Raw genomic sequence first — 16406 nt, 5'->3', positions numbered from 1 at the left:
TTATAAACATGAATTGTTAACATAATGCATTATAAGTACTGTTCATAACAAATCATAAGAGCTCATTAGTCTGCTGTAAGTAAAGTGAAGTGTACTGAACTAAAGCCTCCTCCAGTGTTAAGAGTTGAAGTATTTACTGAAGGATTTACTGAAACACTAAAACATCCACAATAAAGCTCATTACAGGCTTCAAATGTCAGAGTTTAAACTAGAGCAACATCAGAGTTTCACCCAATGTGGGAAAGTCAATGTTCACCACTGTTAATGTGCACCACCGTTAGCCTGGCACTGACTTAACACTGCATATCCAATAGAACGCCAGCAGAAATCAGCATCACTGTACTGTAGTGTAGTTTTACAGAGTGAAGGTTTCTAAGCGCTTGATGTTAGAACCAATGACAGCACTCCACTATCTTCAAATGAGTGCACTGGTTAAAAGCACATTGTAACAGTAATTTTAGGCTGGACAGCCTGTTTGGAGCCTCGGAATAAATGTCTTTATGCTCTCCAAGCTGGGACTGACTTCTTCGGCACTGACAGTATAGCATGTTATTAACCCTACTTATATTGCATTATATTAACAATTCATACTATATAATAAACATGGCTATAAAGTGTAATTCAGTGTAAACATTTATAACCATGTTTATAATACCTTATGGATGCATTATAATATGTTATAAATGTTTTTATAGATGCTCACAAATGTGACATTCATAGAAAGCGTTACCAGATTTTTCAGTTTAAAGATTTAAAGGGAAAACCCCCTTCTGATGATGCGTCTTGAAGGTGGGGTCATATATTTTCAATCGCTTGTTTTAAAAACGGGACAAAATGACAACATTGATATGAACAGTAACTTTCTTCCATCACCCCACACCCCTCCCATACTCGCATCCACCCATGCTGTTGATACAGAAAAACAACAGGAACAAATAGTTAATGATATAGAAGGTTTGACAAACTATTAAAAAACTACAGTACATCAGGGCGGGCATTTATTTATTTATTTATTTACTTACTTATGTATCGATTCAGCTGGTGAATGCAGGAGGAACCCAGACAGTTCAGCTTTATACTCGACTGTACACAGTCGACCAAGATCAGAATCAGCTGATATTTGTTCATAACACATGATTGATAATAAAAAATCCGTCAAGTTCCGATGTACGTTACCAGTCAAAAGTTTGGACACGCCTTTTTTCATCGTCTGGAAGACATTTTGACATCACGCTATGCGCTTAAATGCCAATTAACAAATAATCACCTGGATGCCTTTGTCCCAAACTATTTGAAAAACAAATAAAAAATTCATTTAAAATAGCAGAAGTGATTTCCAGCAACAACAAGATCTCAGCGTATGTGTATCTTCCTCAGTCCTATTGGAAAAGTATCTGAGGTGGCTCTTCATGAAACTGCTCGAGAGCACAGAGAGCACAAATCGGTATCACGTGTAAAAGACTGTACATTTAATTTGCTAAAGAATAAAGTTTGATTGCCTCTGACAAACTCAAGGACGCTTCCAATCGCAAAGGAAAAAAATACAACAAATAATACGCAAAACATCACCAAAACATTAGAATCAAAAACAGAGAACGGCCAAGAGCGCAGAAACAGTGCAGGAGCAATTTTCGGTCACCACATAATTCTCTAAGTTATTTTATAGTTGTTACTATGTGGAATAGTAAAAAATAAAGAAAACCTTTCCAGGAGAAGGAATGTCCAAATATTTAAGTGATAGTGAGCCAGCCAAGCACCTGCGGGGTGCATTTTAATATCAGTATGTTCAGATAATCTATAAGCATTTGGTAAAGAGCAAATAAACAAAGCTAATGAAACTTGACAAAAATCGGCATTCACCTTATTTGGCCCCTCAGAATCAGTGTTGCGCTGGTCCGAGTGGATCAGACGCAGCAGTGCTGCTGGAGTTTTTAAACACCTCATTGTCACAGCTGGACTGAGAATAGTCCACCAATCAAAAATATATAGTCAACAGCATCCTGTGACCACTGATGAAGGACTAGAGGATGACCAACACAAACTGATGAGCTGTCGTCTCTGACTTTACATCTACAAGGTGGACCGACAAGGTAATAGAGTGGACAGTGAGTGGACACAGTGTTCATAAATTCCAGCAGCACTGCTGTGTCTGATCTACTCGGACCAGCACAACACTAACACACCACGTCAGTGTTACTGCAGTGCTGAGAATGACCCACCACCCAAATAGTACCTGCTCTGTGAGGGTCCATGGGGGTCCTGACCACTGAAGAACAGGGTAACAGAGTATCAGAGAAACAGATGGACTACAGTCTGTAACTGTAGAACTACAAAGTGCAGCTATACAGTAAGTGTATATCTTTATGAAGTTTATAGATATCAATGCACATCTAAGTCCTAGTCAGTCAGTCTGGACTGCTTCCTTCTACCATCAGAACCAGAAAGGCCTTAACGTGGCTCTGAAAGGGTTAACCTTTTGTGACCTGGATTAGAGTGGCCTACATCAGCATCTACCACAGTATCCGATTCTAGCGCCAATGCATCCGTATGTTTCTCCTCTTCGCCGTTCTTCCACTCCATCATGTCGTTCTTCATGGTCATGTCTTCTACGCATCCGTCCATCTTCCCTTCTCCCCTTGCTCCCCGTCGCCTGCCCCCTCCCCGCCACCTCCTTCAATCAGGAAGCCCGCACTTCAAAGCAAAAACCACTTCAGCACTTTATGGACCTCAGGATGAGCTTTTATTGATCAGACGCGTGCATTAAGGATCGCGACAAGCGAGCAGGGGGGAAAAGAGGAGAACAGGAACGATTGCTTTACTTATTCAACAGCCTGACGTGCAGCCCTCCCTCCCCGTCGGCTCATCCCTCCCCATCTCTCTCTCTTTCACCGGAGAGACAAGAAATCAATGGGCAGCCATAAAGCGCAGCCAGCCCATATTGCGTTGACAGTGATTTGGGTTGAATACATAATCAGAGATTATGGCTCATAAATAGTAGAAGGCATGACTTGGGTAATACTCACCCGGGTTTTAATAACCCTCAGAGTGTTTAATCATGTTATTAGGGATCATAAAGGGGGAGTTGAAATGTATCAGACTGCTGTTGTGGCTGGATCAGCAAATCCATACAGGCCTGCTCCCTGGACAGTCAAATCCTGTCAGATAGGGTCGGGAGACGAACCCTGAGGACAGTGCGTGCTTATAGGTAGGTCCCAGATCTTCTCCATGTATTTCGCTGTCCTTTGAGGTGATCAATGCACAGCTACAGCTGGTTGAAGGGGACCAAATCCATAGAACAGTTGATTTGGTTCCATTTTACCAGCTTTAGCAAAGCATTTGAGGAGGAGAGGTGTGGTAGTTTTGGGGTACTTCACAGCTCAGTAACATCAGAACCTGCAAAGAGCATCAGAGAAGAACAGGCAGGTCAGAATATTTCATAATATTGATTTGGGGTTCAACTAGTCGAGTGCTGTATTGTTTTAAGTGTGACATGCAATGACCAGCAGCATAGACTTGCAGCAGTGGCCTGATGTCAGTGCAGGCCAGACTGGCTCCTATAGTACAGTTATACAGTTGTACACCCACAGCTCATGGGTAGCTACAACAACTTGGTGCACTTCAATCATTAGATTCTGTTAAAGAACCAAATTGCAATAGGAAATAAACACAAATTACACAGATTTTCCACTGAAGGTCATTTTTCTTTTTTGGATGGGGGCAATTTATTATTTATATAGTTGCTAGTTATGCCGCTGGTTTGCAACACAAAAACATCTCAGCCAGGCCATCAACAATTGATCATGCATAGGCAGAAAGTAGGGCAAAATGCAGAGATCAAGAAGGACAGACATGGAGACCGCGGTAAACGGAAGGTGTCATTAATCAAATGTTTGCAAAGATGTGCGTTGAGAAGAAGAGACGAAAGAATCCAAGCTAAAGTTTTAAGTGGTGAGAAATAATGATAGTTTCAATTACACAAAAGACATACATCAGGGGTGGGAGGTGGGAGATGAAATAGGAGATTTTGGATCATGGCGTTTACTAAAGAGAAAGAAGCCCCGCTAGTGCCGTACAAACAAATCTAAATGTGAGTGGAATGATTTTTCTTTCAGATCCACTAAAGTTATATCTAGTCTAACAGGACTAATTATGCTCTCTTTGGGATGAAAAGTGCAGCTTGACGATGTTCTTTATATCGAGATTTTGTCGGAACAAAATCTCGTATCTCTATTTTTGTCAATTTTCAGTTTTTGACATCATTTGAAAATGCATATTGGCTTTTACAGTACTGTGTGAAAGTTTTAGGCGTCTAAGCAAATGTTTAACTAGTTGACCTCAGCAGTGAGTTTATCACAATATACATTAGAATAAAGTCGTATTCATAATTCAAATAAACAGAAAAACAATAAAAAGTAACGAGAATTTCTTGGGTCCATATTTTTCCTGGACACCTTCACAGCCGCCACAGAGACTCGTTAATATCATCAATGACATCATGAGCTCAATTTACTGAGCACTGATTGGTCAAACCAGGAGCTGCTTTTTAACTACATATAATACTGGGCTTCCTCGAGGAGCGGCTTGGAGATGGGGAAACACACTAATATCCAGATAATCACTGTTTATTTTTCATATATATATATATATATATATATATATATATATATATATATATATATAAAATTATTAATTAATATTCTAAAAATGTTGATTCAAATATTAGCACTTTTCTCAGCAAATAAACACAAACAAATAAATAGATTATGAAAATGTGTCTTGGGTGCCTAAGACTTTCGCGCAGTACTGTATATTGTGTGTAAGTTTCATGAAGGTTGCACCAAAATAAATGGCCAAAAATGACTTGGAAAAAATTCTGGTTCCATTGACTTACATTGAAAGTAAAGTAGATTTTCTCCTTCTCCTATAAAGTGAACATTTTGGAGATACAAGAGCAGCTCTATACAGTACACTCAGAAAACCCTATCAGCTCTTATTAATCAAAGTTGCGTAAAAGTTCAAGTTCAAAGTGTTTATTGTCATATGTACAGAGGAAACAGGTTTCCTTATATACAATGAAAAGCTTACTTTAAAAGTGCCCCTTTAATGACCTAAGAGCAAAGATTTGAGTGCAAAACGATGAATCAGCTTTATTGCACAAAAGTAAGCCCCACCTACCTATACATCATTTACATATCATATACATGAAGCACGGTCTAATTCATGGAGATGCTTCTGTAAGGAGCCAATAAAAAGTCAGCTTCTAGCAGTGCTGGAGCCAGTGGCTGTTCTCCCACTATTGACCTGGCTTGGAACAGAATGGTTGAATGATGCGATCGTGTAGTGTGATTGTTTTCCTAAAATAAAATTAAAAGACTGTATTATTGCCGTACATGAGATGCTTCAGAACTGGCTTCATGTTTTTGATTAATGTCTGTATTATAAAAAAAAGCCCAGTGTAATATGTCTTTACATTGAATGTGATTTTATTTTGTTTATTTATATCAGTGTTCATGAAGAAAAGTACTTTGTACTATATTGCCACTGATTGATATTGATGATAGTTTTGGTTAATGAACTTTAGCATTTCGCTCTAATTTGCACCAGAGCTGCTTTAGATCATAAAGATTCGGCAACAGTGAAATGAACGAATAACAAAACTGTCAGGGAAATTTGTGTGCACTCATTTTATGATGAGATGTGACCATACGTAGCTTATGAATAAGGGCCAGTGTGAACAAGATGTGCACATGCACTCAAGTATTCAACTGATTGAGATGCCAGTATTTGAATTTTGAAACCAATAATGAATAATCTCCAACATGGTAACTTTACAGGAGAAGGAGAAAAGCTAGTTTACTCTTAATGTAAGTCAATGGAACCAGATGTCTTTATAGCTCATTTTGGGTCACTTCTTGTAGCCCATTCACTATGAAATTTACACATGATGTAAAGAGCAACAGGCATTTTCAAAATATATCAAAACCTGAAAAATGGCAAAAAAATGGAGATATAAGATTTCTTCCGACAGCAGATATTTGTTCCGTTTTGTTTTCTGAATAAAGAGAAAATTTCTGTGAAATGTGACTGTGGTGCTCATATTTCCGAGTATGGATGCCTGAACACGAGCGTGACGTTAAAGATATGATTGACAAGGCAGAGACAGCGCAGCTGTACCGTCACACTTGTTAAACCTATTAGCTCAATAGCTCATCTGAAGAGGCAGCCTCAGTGACTCATCTCAGACAAAAATCTTCTAATGGCCCTCGGCTGTTATTAGATAATAAAACGTACCTGATACTTTTTGTGCGGCACAAGTGCCGTCGCCTTAAAACATAAGTATAAAGCCCTACTTTCTTTTCAGCCAGAGTCGTAATTTATCATAACGATAAATTATTGGGGGGATAGGAGATCAGAACGAAAACAATCGCGTTAAAAACGACTCCTTATTCCACAACTTCTACTGCATCCCATGCCTTCTTTGATCACCTCTAAAATTTCCCTCTGCACCGCCCTCAGCAGCTCTGAGAGCGAGCGAACCCGAGCAGGCCGTTAAGTGAGCGTATGTGCGCACTCAGCAGGCCGCTGAGAACATCTTGTGAGCCTCCTCATTTCTTTAGCATTTCCCGGCAGCAGAAAGGCCTAGAAACGATGGCTGCAGACAAAATTGAGAAAACAATGAATTTATCACAGGCCTGTCAATACTGCTAATGAAGCCAGAGGAAACAACACTAGCAGAATTAACTCCCCCCCCCCGACCTCGCTCACTCTCCTCCCTCCCTGCCTCCTTTCCTCTCCTGCCTCTTGTCTTTTTTATCTCTGTCTTTTTTAGTTTTTTTATCCCCCTTTGTCTTTTTTTTTTCTCTCACCCTTTTCTTTACTTTTACAAGCGAGCCTCTAGCAGTGCGCTGAGCTCATTTTACCCTTGAGGGCCCCCACTCAAATCGCTTTTAAATTAGCATTAGCTGATCACTTTGCCGTCTCGGTCGGAACTCGGTCGCTGTTTTTCCTGGGTTGGCTGAAGAGGGTGTATGTGTGTGCATGTGTATGTGGAGGCATGCAGAATAAGTGGTTGGTTAGTGTAGTGGGTAACACCTCTGCCTTCTACGCTGTAGACTGGGGTTCAATCCCCCACCTGGGTAAACACCCTACACTATACCAATAAGAGTCCTTGGGCAAGACTCCTAACACCACCTTGGCCTACTTGTGTAAAATGATCAAACTGTAAGTCGCTCTGGATAAGAGTGTCAGCCAAACGCCGTAAATGTAAGCACAGAACGTGTGGTTTGCTGCAGTTGAGGGTGGGTGTCGGCATTCGCTACTTGAATTGAAGACCCTTATAACCCTTATGTTATCAGCCTTTCTGCTTATTTCCCTTGTTCCCGGCAGGAAAAGTGAACATTTAAGAGTTGTTTCACCTCTTTTCCCCTTTTTTTCCCCAGGGTATATTTTGGTTTGTCCATCTGAAGTTATATGACAAAATCGCAAGGCAAATTATTCAGTAACTCCATCAAATGAATCGCATTTCTATTTATTTATTTTGTAAAATCTCCCCTCAAATGAACAGAACGTGTGTTTTATGATCTCCACATATCACTACATGCTTACAATTTACTGCTAAAGTCCAAAAATCTCCGACGCTCTTTGTGTTATTCTCTAAAAGTGATGTTTCCAGAGCAGATCACTGAAGAGACGCCGTCTGTTTATAGTTTAGAGCCCAGATTTGGGGAAAAACAAAGTTTAGCTTCTTTTATTATAAGGGTTTAAAATGACATCACCGTCTATTAGACTGGAGAGAAGAGCTACAGCCTCACACGACGCCCAGCTTCTGAATGGAGCTCATGGAATATGAACGTTATGAAGAACATGACCAAGTGCGTTTAGGAACCACCGGTGGTTCCGAGGAGCATAAGAGGCTACATGACCCAAAGTTTTATTACACACTTCTATTACCTAAGAATAGCTCAACCACTTTGCATTTAAGGCCCTGTAGTTGGTGGATATTAAGCCTTAGCTTATAATAAACCTGGGATTTTAAGGTGTTAAATAGCCCACAGTTCAGAAAACAGCCCTGAAATTAGTCGCTGACCTATGGAAACCGTCTTCATCCTCATTTATTTTAAAAGTTTATTTGTTGAAGACTGTGTAAAAACACCACTTGCCCGGCACATTTGAATAAATTGACAATAAATGGATGAATTTGTTTTGTAAACTTTTGAAAACTTTTTTCTTTTCTCGTTGAAAGTCAGCTACGCCTATACCAAAAATAAAAAGGTAAAAAATGGATAATAATAAAAAATAAAGGTTAAAAGGGTAACTCATCAGCACTGCTGAGTTGAAGAGGATGGGTTAAAGCAGGGAAAGCACTAAAATATGCAGGGAAGCTCATGGAACAAGATTCGGAAACACTACAGAGGAACAACTTGTTCCCTAACGAAGGTTCGTGTGTGTGAAGAACCTTAAAGAGTTCTTAACCACATGAACCTGCTCAGACGGGAGAGTTGTTCATTTAAATCTAATGTCAATCATTAATGCGCAAAGCTTCCCTTATTGCTGAATGTGCGGTGAATTGTTTTTTTTTTCTGGGTGAGCATGTGAACTCATTCAGAGCGCATTATGGATCAGGAAAGACTTATTACTGAGATTTCTCAAGTCATAGAAACGATAAGACATGACTAATAAGCAATTTGTCTTCCTATTCACCTGTTTTCTTGTTTAAAATAGCAGTTTGTGACACGATCCCAAAAGTGTTTATTCTCTACATGTGTTAATTTGCTATTTGCTATACCTTAAGTCATACATATATAATGTAGTAATTGGATCTAGTAACTGGATCAGCTGCCAGGTACCGAGAGTTTTTACTGAACTGGGAAAATCTGCTTTTAGTCACAGCACCAGCTGGAATTCACTACAGGAAACACTAAAACTCGGCTCACTGGTGTCATTTTAAACTTTTAATATCAAACCACCTACAGACAGCCTGCACCTGTTTTACTTAATCATATTTATTCGTAACTTTTATTTTTGTGCTAGTTCTCCTTAGTTCTTTATCTCTTTTTATTTATTTATTTATTTCCTCTCATTTTATTTTTTTTACGTTTTTTTATCATTACTTTTTAAAATTTGTGATATTGTACTATTACCTTACTAATTTCTTATCTATTTTTGATCTCAATTTCTTACCATTTAAATCTCAAGTTCTATTTTTATCTACTTTTATCTTTTATTCACCGTTATTTTAAATGTTCTTTTAATTTAAAATGATTAAATGTATTATTTTCTTTGTCATGTCAATCCCTGTTTTTGGAAATGCTCGGCTACATTGAAAATGAGGGTTGCCCTCAATGTACTTCCGAGTCAAAATAAAGGTTGATTGATTGATTGATTTGGTCTCCTTTTTTGACGTTTTTCAGTTTTGGACATAATTTGAAAAGACCTGTTGCGCTTTACATTGTGTGTAAGACGTCTGGTTCCATTGACTTGCATTAAAAGTAAAGGATGTTTTTTCCTTCTCCTGTAAAGTTAACATTTTGGAAATACACGGATTTTATATATACAGAGGTGCCACAAAGGAAAGTGATGCATCTTAAATTCTCTAAACTGAAACACACACACAACCCTGCGGTGTCCAGCACTCTTTAAGATTCCTAAGTGGCTGTGACCTCATTGCTGATCTCCTCCCGCTACGGCCGCCCGGCTCGCCGCTGCTGGTAAAAATAAACACGGCGACGGGGACGGAATGAACGTATGCTCGCGGACAACGCTGACACCTCCAAACAGCTAACCCCGATTCCTCCACAAGTGTGTGTGCGTACACAGCCGTCTGCCCGGCGTCCCCAAAACACACTAGGTTGTTCCTCCATGACCGATGCTTCAAATTTAGAGTGTGACTGCATGCGGCGAGTTATTTTACCACGTGATTCAATGTAATTGCATAAGTACACATTTGGTTACATAGTGAGTTATAGTTAATTACATTCTGCATTGATAGCTTTGTGTCAGTGCAAGTTTTTTTATTATTATTATTACTATTTTATTGTCAAGAAAAGGCAGAAACTTCCAAAAAGGTAACTACACAAATGCACTCAACTTTTATTTGAAGTTAATATTAAAACTATTCTATTCAAGGTAAGTTTGGAGTACTTCTATTGGTCCATTCCCAACAAAATTATGACATAATGGTGACATAAGGTCAGCTGACATTTTCAAATACTGTGAAAAAAAAAAGTCGTTTTTTTAGTTTTTGGCCAAATCTCTGTTGCCCCTGTTGTCTTTTTGATCTCTGTTGAACTTTACATTGTGTGGAAATTTCATGATCATTGAACCAAATGGAACGACCCAAAATGACTTGGACAAAGTGTCTGGTTCCATTGACTTACATTAAAAGTAAAGTAGGTTTTTTTCCTTCTCCTGTAAAGCTACTATTTTGGAAATACAAGGTTTGGTTCTGATGGCAAACTGTCCAGGGTGAATCCTGCCTTCTTCCCTATGACAGCTGAGATAGGCTCCAGCACCCCCCGTGACCCAGAAGGAGAAGGGGCTTGGAAGATGTGTGTGTGTGTGTGTGTGTGTGTGTGTGTGTGTGTGTGTGTGTGTGTGTGTGTGTGTGTGTGTGTGTGTGTGAGACAGCAAAATGCTTCATGGTGAAGAGAGCTGGATTGCTGGATGAGTATAAAATAGATTAGTGAAGCAGTAATGACTAAGCGTGGAAAAACAGGGAGTGGAGTTAGATGCTTTTTGGCCCCGGGCCCAACGTATACATTGCACTTTGGTCCCCAAAACAAAACGTTTGGGCACTCCTGAGCTAGAGGAAAGCAGACATGAGTGCAGGGCCTTAATTGAATTGAACCTGAATGAATTACAGCACTAAATAATTGTTCTGCTGCTAGATACTTTCTATCTTCACGTCTTTCTCTGTAGATCTATGTGACTGTGACATTTATAAATCCATCAGCATGTGACTATTAATGTGCTAAGCCATCTGTATTTGTCAATTAGCAATCAGCCATTGGCGTACAAGACAAGATGCACACATGAACTTGTGCGTTAGTGAGTGCTGGTGTGGTGCGATGTAGGGGGCCAAGCACTGCAGAGTGGAGCGTTGAATCACACCCTGCTCCTCAACAGCCGCATTAAAGCAACTGTGTGGAAGCACTGACTATGTGGGAAGCGGAGTCAACATCAGCATTAGGTTGCATAAGTCGATAAATCAAAATGTTTCTATAATACTTGTTTTAGCAGAGGCTGAAATGCACTGTAGCTAAGATGCAGAAAAGCTTCTAGCAACAGAATGTGGTGCACTTTGTTTGAGCGCACACATCGTCCATTGTGGGTTTTGTTTTTTGTTTTTTTCAGTCTCTGGGCATCAGTGTGACTCCAACTGTTAAGATTTTAGGTGAGGCCGCTGGATAAGAGTGTCTATGAAATGAATAAATGTACAGTACTGTGCCAGGACAGGAACCAAAATTGGACATTAAAGTTTGCTGTCCGTTTTTCAAAGAAATCTGCAGGGATATTTTTCCAAACTTCCAAAGTTCAGTCTCAGAAGTTGGTTAAAATGTCTGCATCTCACAATCGCGGAAACACGTTCAGTGATGTTGAGGTCTGGGCTCTGGGGTGGCCAGAGTACCAGCAGCTTCTTTGTTGATTCACACATTTTCCTCTTTTTTGTCTATTTCCTTTCTTCTATTTTTGCCTCTTGCTTCTTGACTGCTAAACATTCCGTTCAGACCCATAGTGTTGAAACATTTGCAGATTTTTTCAGGTCTAAAGCAAAAGCGGAGCTTGACTTTTCCCGAAGATAAAAGCTTTAAATCCTGTTTCTGATGGTGGCAGCTTTGTTGGTCTACCAGGTGTTGGAGTCCCATTTTATTCAATTTTGACCTCTAGTTTTGGAAACTTTCACTTATTTGCCCCTTTTTGCTGCTTTTGGAAGTGAATTATATATAAAAAAATCTCCTGACAAAGAAATAACTTGTACTTGAAGGCAATTTAGACTGAAAACCGGTCTCTGTATTATAAATGAATGTGTCGATTTGAAAAGCTGAGTTAACCAGACCCGGTTTGCATTTAGTAATTGCGATTTCGTGTTTGTTTGTGTGTGTGTGTGTGTGTGTGTGTGTGTGTGCGTGTGTGTGTGTGTGTGTGTGCATTTGAGTGTAAATTTAGCATGTGCCTGGTGTGTATTTGGTCTCCTCTGTCTGGTATTAGAGAGACAGCGTGCCCTGCTCTATTCTCAGCCGGTGCGTCCCTCTGTCGCATTCCGTTCCATATCTCGTCAGTCAGGTTTCGGGACAGCTGAAGCCCTAAAAGTCTGTGCGTGTGTGTGTGTGTGTGTGTGTGTCCTTGGCTTGCATGTACAGGTGGTAAATGGGAGCAGACAACTGAGAATGGCTTCCTGTGAATGACTACATGATGAAGCTCTGAAACATTCACTGACGTCATTAGTCTGTAAAAGCATTGCTCTTCTACCTACACTCAGTATTTCACTCTTTCTTCTGCTCTTATTAAAAGCTTTTTTTCCAGTTTTCACACGTCCTCTACTTGGGGTCTCTATCCTTTGCTACTTTCCATTCTCTCCCCTTTCCACCCTGTTCCTCTCTCTCTCTCTCTCTCTCTCTCTCTCTCTCTCTCCCCTTATCTGGACAACTCTGCTCTCAGTGTGCCTTGGGAGAAGCTTGTGACTGACACCCCCCGCTGGCCCCCCTACAATACACACTCTCAGGGGCATGGTTAAAGAGCGACACCTGCTCAACCATGTCAGCCACGTCCCATCACCTCTTTTAGCCTCTGGCTTCTATCACTGCGCCTCCATCACCATGACAGTGCTATGGAAGTGACCACGCTGGGCTACTCAGCGCTGATGGACATTTAAAACGTGTTCAGAGCTGCGGCAGCACAGAATGAAGGGGCTCATTCACAAGGTGAAGATCCATCCGTTCATGGCTGTCATAAGAATCATATCTCCAAATTGGTACCTTCATAGCACAAAGCCTAACTGTAGCCATGCAGCCTTAGGAGTGAAGGTTCAAAACAAGAGTGCTAACTCTTTAGAGTGATGCCATATAGGAACTGCTTATTGCTTGATAAAGAAACTTTAAGTGGATGGTTCTTTAAAGTAGTGCTGCTCAAAGAGTCATGAACCCCCCCCCAGACAATTGTGGTCCATCTGTGGAGTCCTAGGACCACAATTGAAACAACTTAATTGAAAAGACTCTCTGGGGAATAAAGTGGTTCTTCTGTGGCAAAGACCCTCTTTAGCCCAATTCCATTTCTTATTTTTACCCTTACCCCTTGTTTTTGAGTGGCAGCTTGCCTCTCGACACTGAGCTACAAGGGGCAGTGGTTGAAATCTTCCCCTACAAAGTGAGACGCCCAAATAAAAAGAGCATCACTTCATTAACAGCTACTAGTGCTAGTACTAGGAAAAGCTTCCACCTTAAATGGAGCAGCAGTTCTAATGCCTGAGGCACCAGAATGTAACCGCTGCAGCGTTTAAGGTGGAACGGAGAAGGACATACATCCTTGTATAAGAACACATTAAAATGGCATTAATCTAAGATAACACAGTGGTTGCTGTGATCTTTAACAAAGAAAATGTTCACATCTGTGGGTTTCTTTGGCTGCTCGTCCAGCCGTCTTGCCAGTTTTTCTGTTTTTCTCATATCACTCCGTTTGGAGTGAGTCTCCACACTTCACTCAGGGGTGCGGGCTAAGTGGTAGGGGCGAGGGGTGAAATGGGACTGGGCCTAAGAGTACACCTTCCTTCCTTCCTCTAATAACTACATATCTATTAGTTTCATAGTTGTTACTGACTAATTTGTAGCAGTTGTTGAACAATACGTGGTTAACGTGACATCTGTTCATGTCAAACAGATCCATTCGACTTAAAACCTTCACACGGTGTAAAGGGTGGAAAAAACTGAATAAAAACTGAAAGAAAAACGGAATTATGCAGATTTCTTATAACAAGGATGATCGATTTCTGTACCTCCTCATTCGATAATAGAGGACTCAAGGACTTAGACCCATTCCAAGTGATGGCACAGCATGCAACTTCCAACACTGCACCGTAGAGAAGAATAAACATCCGTTATCCAGGAGAAGCTCCATCTCCACTGCACTGTGAAGCCTGCTGTCTGAGCTAATGGCAGTTTAGCAGGCCTGACCCCTGTCGGGAGTCTGCTAGCACGAACCCCAACAACACAAAACCCTGCTTCAATCAGTCACCCCGGCTAATTGGGCTAATTCACTCCCCGCTATTTATCACGCTGACTTCTGGCCTGCTCGTAAACTTTAATAAGTGCCTGCTATCAGCTCTCCTCTTATTTATTCACTCCCGATTCTTTCTTATGGTTTCGATTCCTTCGGAAGTAGTAAAACCCTGGAATTATGCTAGATTCATGACAACCGGGAACTCTTTCTACTTCTCGCCTCACAAAAACTCCACGTGCGCATTTCGTCGAACTTAGTGCTTCCTTTTATGTGAGCTGTGCACAGAAACACCTTCAAATTATCGAAGTATTCTCGCACATTTAAGAGATACTTTTTTTAACCCCACAACCGGGGAAATTCCACCTCCGCATTTAACCCATCCATGAAGTGAAACACCACATACACACTAGTGACTACACACAGACTAGGGGGCAGTGAGCACACTTGCCCGGAGCGGTGGGCAGCCCTGTCCACGGCGCCCGGGGAGCAATTGGGGGTTAGGACACCTCAGTCATGGATTGTTGGTGTTGGGGATTGAACTGGCAACCTTCCGGTCACAGGGCCTGCTCCCTGACCTCCAGCCCACGACTGCCCCATTTGGAGATCGTAATGCACATCATACACAAACAGTAACTCAAACTTGCTTTAAATCGCTTAAAACGTGGCTCTACGTCTTGTTATTAGTTCGCACCACCATGTAAAACTAATATCATGGAACTGCAGCTCGGAGAAGTTGGAGACTTTGACAGGGCCCTGCTTTCTGAGTGGGAGTTAAGAGTTGGAGAGACGTCCAAGTGGATTTTTCCAACTTCAAACAAAGGGAGAATGAGTTCTTGATACAAGTGAGTTCTGACCCCAACCCTTACTCAACTGATGGCTTGGGGTTGGAGCGTGGTGTAGTGGAAATTACGAGGTTTAGGACAATTCATTTGACTTTTTCCTATTCAGAGCGCCACCAGGTTTAAGTGACGTCATGGAATTGCAGTGTCAGAGCTTTAGAGAAGCTCAGAAGTTGCAGGGCTATATGAGTGGATTTTTATGTGGAAGTCATAGATGTAGATGTTACCAGCAGTCCCCCAGGCCAACAAGGCCTAAGCCCCCACTCCAAAGCCTGACGCTGGAGTTGCGGGACGGCCCGTGCTGGGATTGAGAGCGCTTGGGGTAGAGGTTTCAAGCATGCTGCAGTGCGTTTGCAGTGCTGGCTCCACTCCTCCCCTCTCCCCCCCCTGCATTCGGACGTGAGCGCTGGCCCCGGCCCTTACTCAGCACTCTTTCAGCCCCTGATCGGCTGATCCAGGAAAAGCGCTACAGTAACAGAAGCCTTTATGTGCTCCCGTGTGGCTCTTCTTTACATCAAGAAAAGAGGCCCAAAAATAGACTTTTGGGAAAGAAAAGAGGGGAGTGAAAAAAGACAGACGGAGAATGCTCGGTTTGCATCGTTTTGTTTCATGCACACTTTCTTTGCACCGCGTCTTTTATCAAAGACATTAAGCGTCTAAGAGGCAAGCCTAACATGATTGTACGAACTTTTCTTCAACATTTAAACACAGGAGGTGCATCTTACACTGTGTGAAACTATCATGATAGAAATGCTTCGAAATGCCCTAGAATAATATCCCTTAGCAATAACTTACATCACAAGTTAAGAGGGTTTTTCCTTCTCCTGTAACATAATTAGGCATCATTTTGTCCTGCGAGGCTTCATCTGTGATTATCGGTGTCTCTATTTTCCGAATCTCTGATTTTGCTTTGGAATGATTTAATCACCCCAGAGCAGTTTTATTTCTTAACCTTTTAATCTAAAGGTAACACTCTTTAAGGAAATCAATAGCAATTTAGATGATTTATTTATTTATTTATTTATTCTCTGTCTCCCCTCTCTCTCTCTCTCTCTCTCGCTCACTCTCTCTCTCTGCAGATGCTGGAATCAGAATATTCCGAGATCATGCGCTCACATTGCAGGAGAACCTCCACGCCTATTGCGTCTGGCTCATTGTAATCTTGCTTAATAGCGATTTACTCAACACTGCGTCGTTTGTCTTGCGCAGAGCGACAGTCTGAAACGTGATTGCTCGGGAGCGCCGTTCCTCCCACTGTGGTGTCTTTTTTTCTTTTATCCCCCCCTTTTTTCTCTTTTTTTTTACTGCGATGGGCTGTGTGTATGGCGGGGTGCTGTTAACATCTTTCAAGCCGTG

At 41.2% G+C, this 16406-nt stretch overlaps 1 long non-coding RNA gene across 1 annotated transcript in view; it reads right to left on the bottom strand.

Moving 5' to 3' along the window:
- Nucleotides 1-2717: 2717 nt before the first annotated feature.
- The window catches only part of LOC108412881, a 40424-nt gene continuing 26735 nt past the window's right edge, over nucleotides 2718-16406 (bottom strand). Inside the window, exon 2 of the long non-coding RNA XR_001856706.1 lies at nucleotides 2718-3393. This is a non-coding gene — a long non-coding RNA (uncharacterized LOC108412881). The remainder of the gene's footprint in view (nucleotides 3394-16406) is intronic.

This window comes from Pygocentrus nattereri, chromosome 9, assembly GCF_015220715.1.
Source record: "Pygocentrus nattereri isolate fPygNat1 chromosome 9, fPygNat1.pri, whole genome shotgun sequence".
NCBI classification, from domain to species: domain Eukaryota; kingdom Metazoa; phylum Chordata; class Actinopteri; order Characiformes; family Serrasalmidae; genus Pygocentrus; species Pygocentrus nattereri.
Note: the sequence above shows the minus strand (reverse complement) of the source record. Positions and strands in the feature narration are given on the sequence as shown.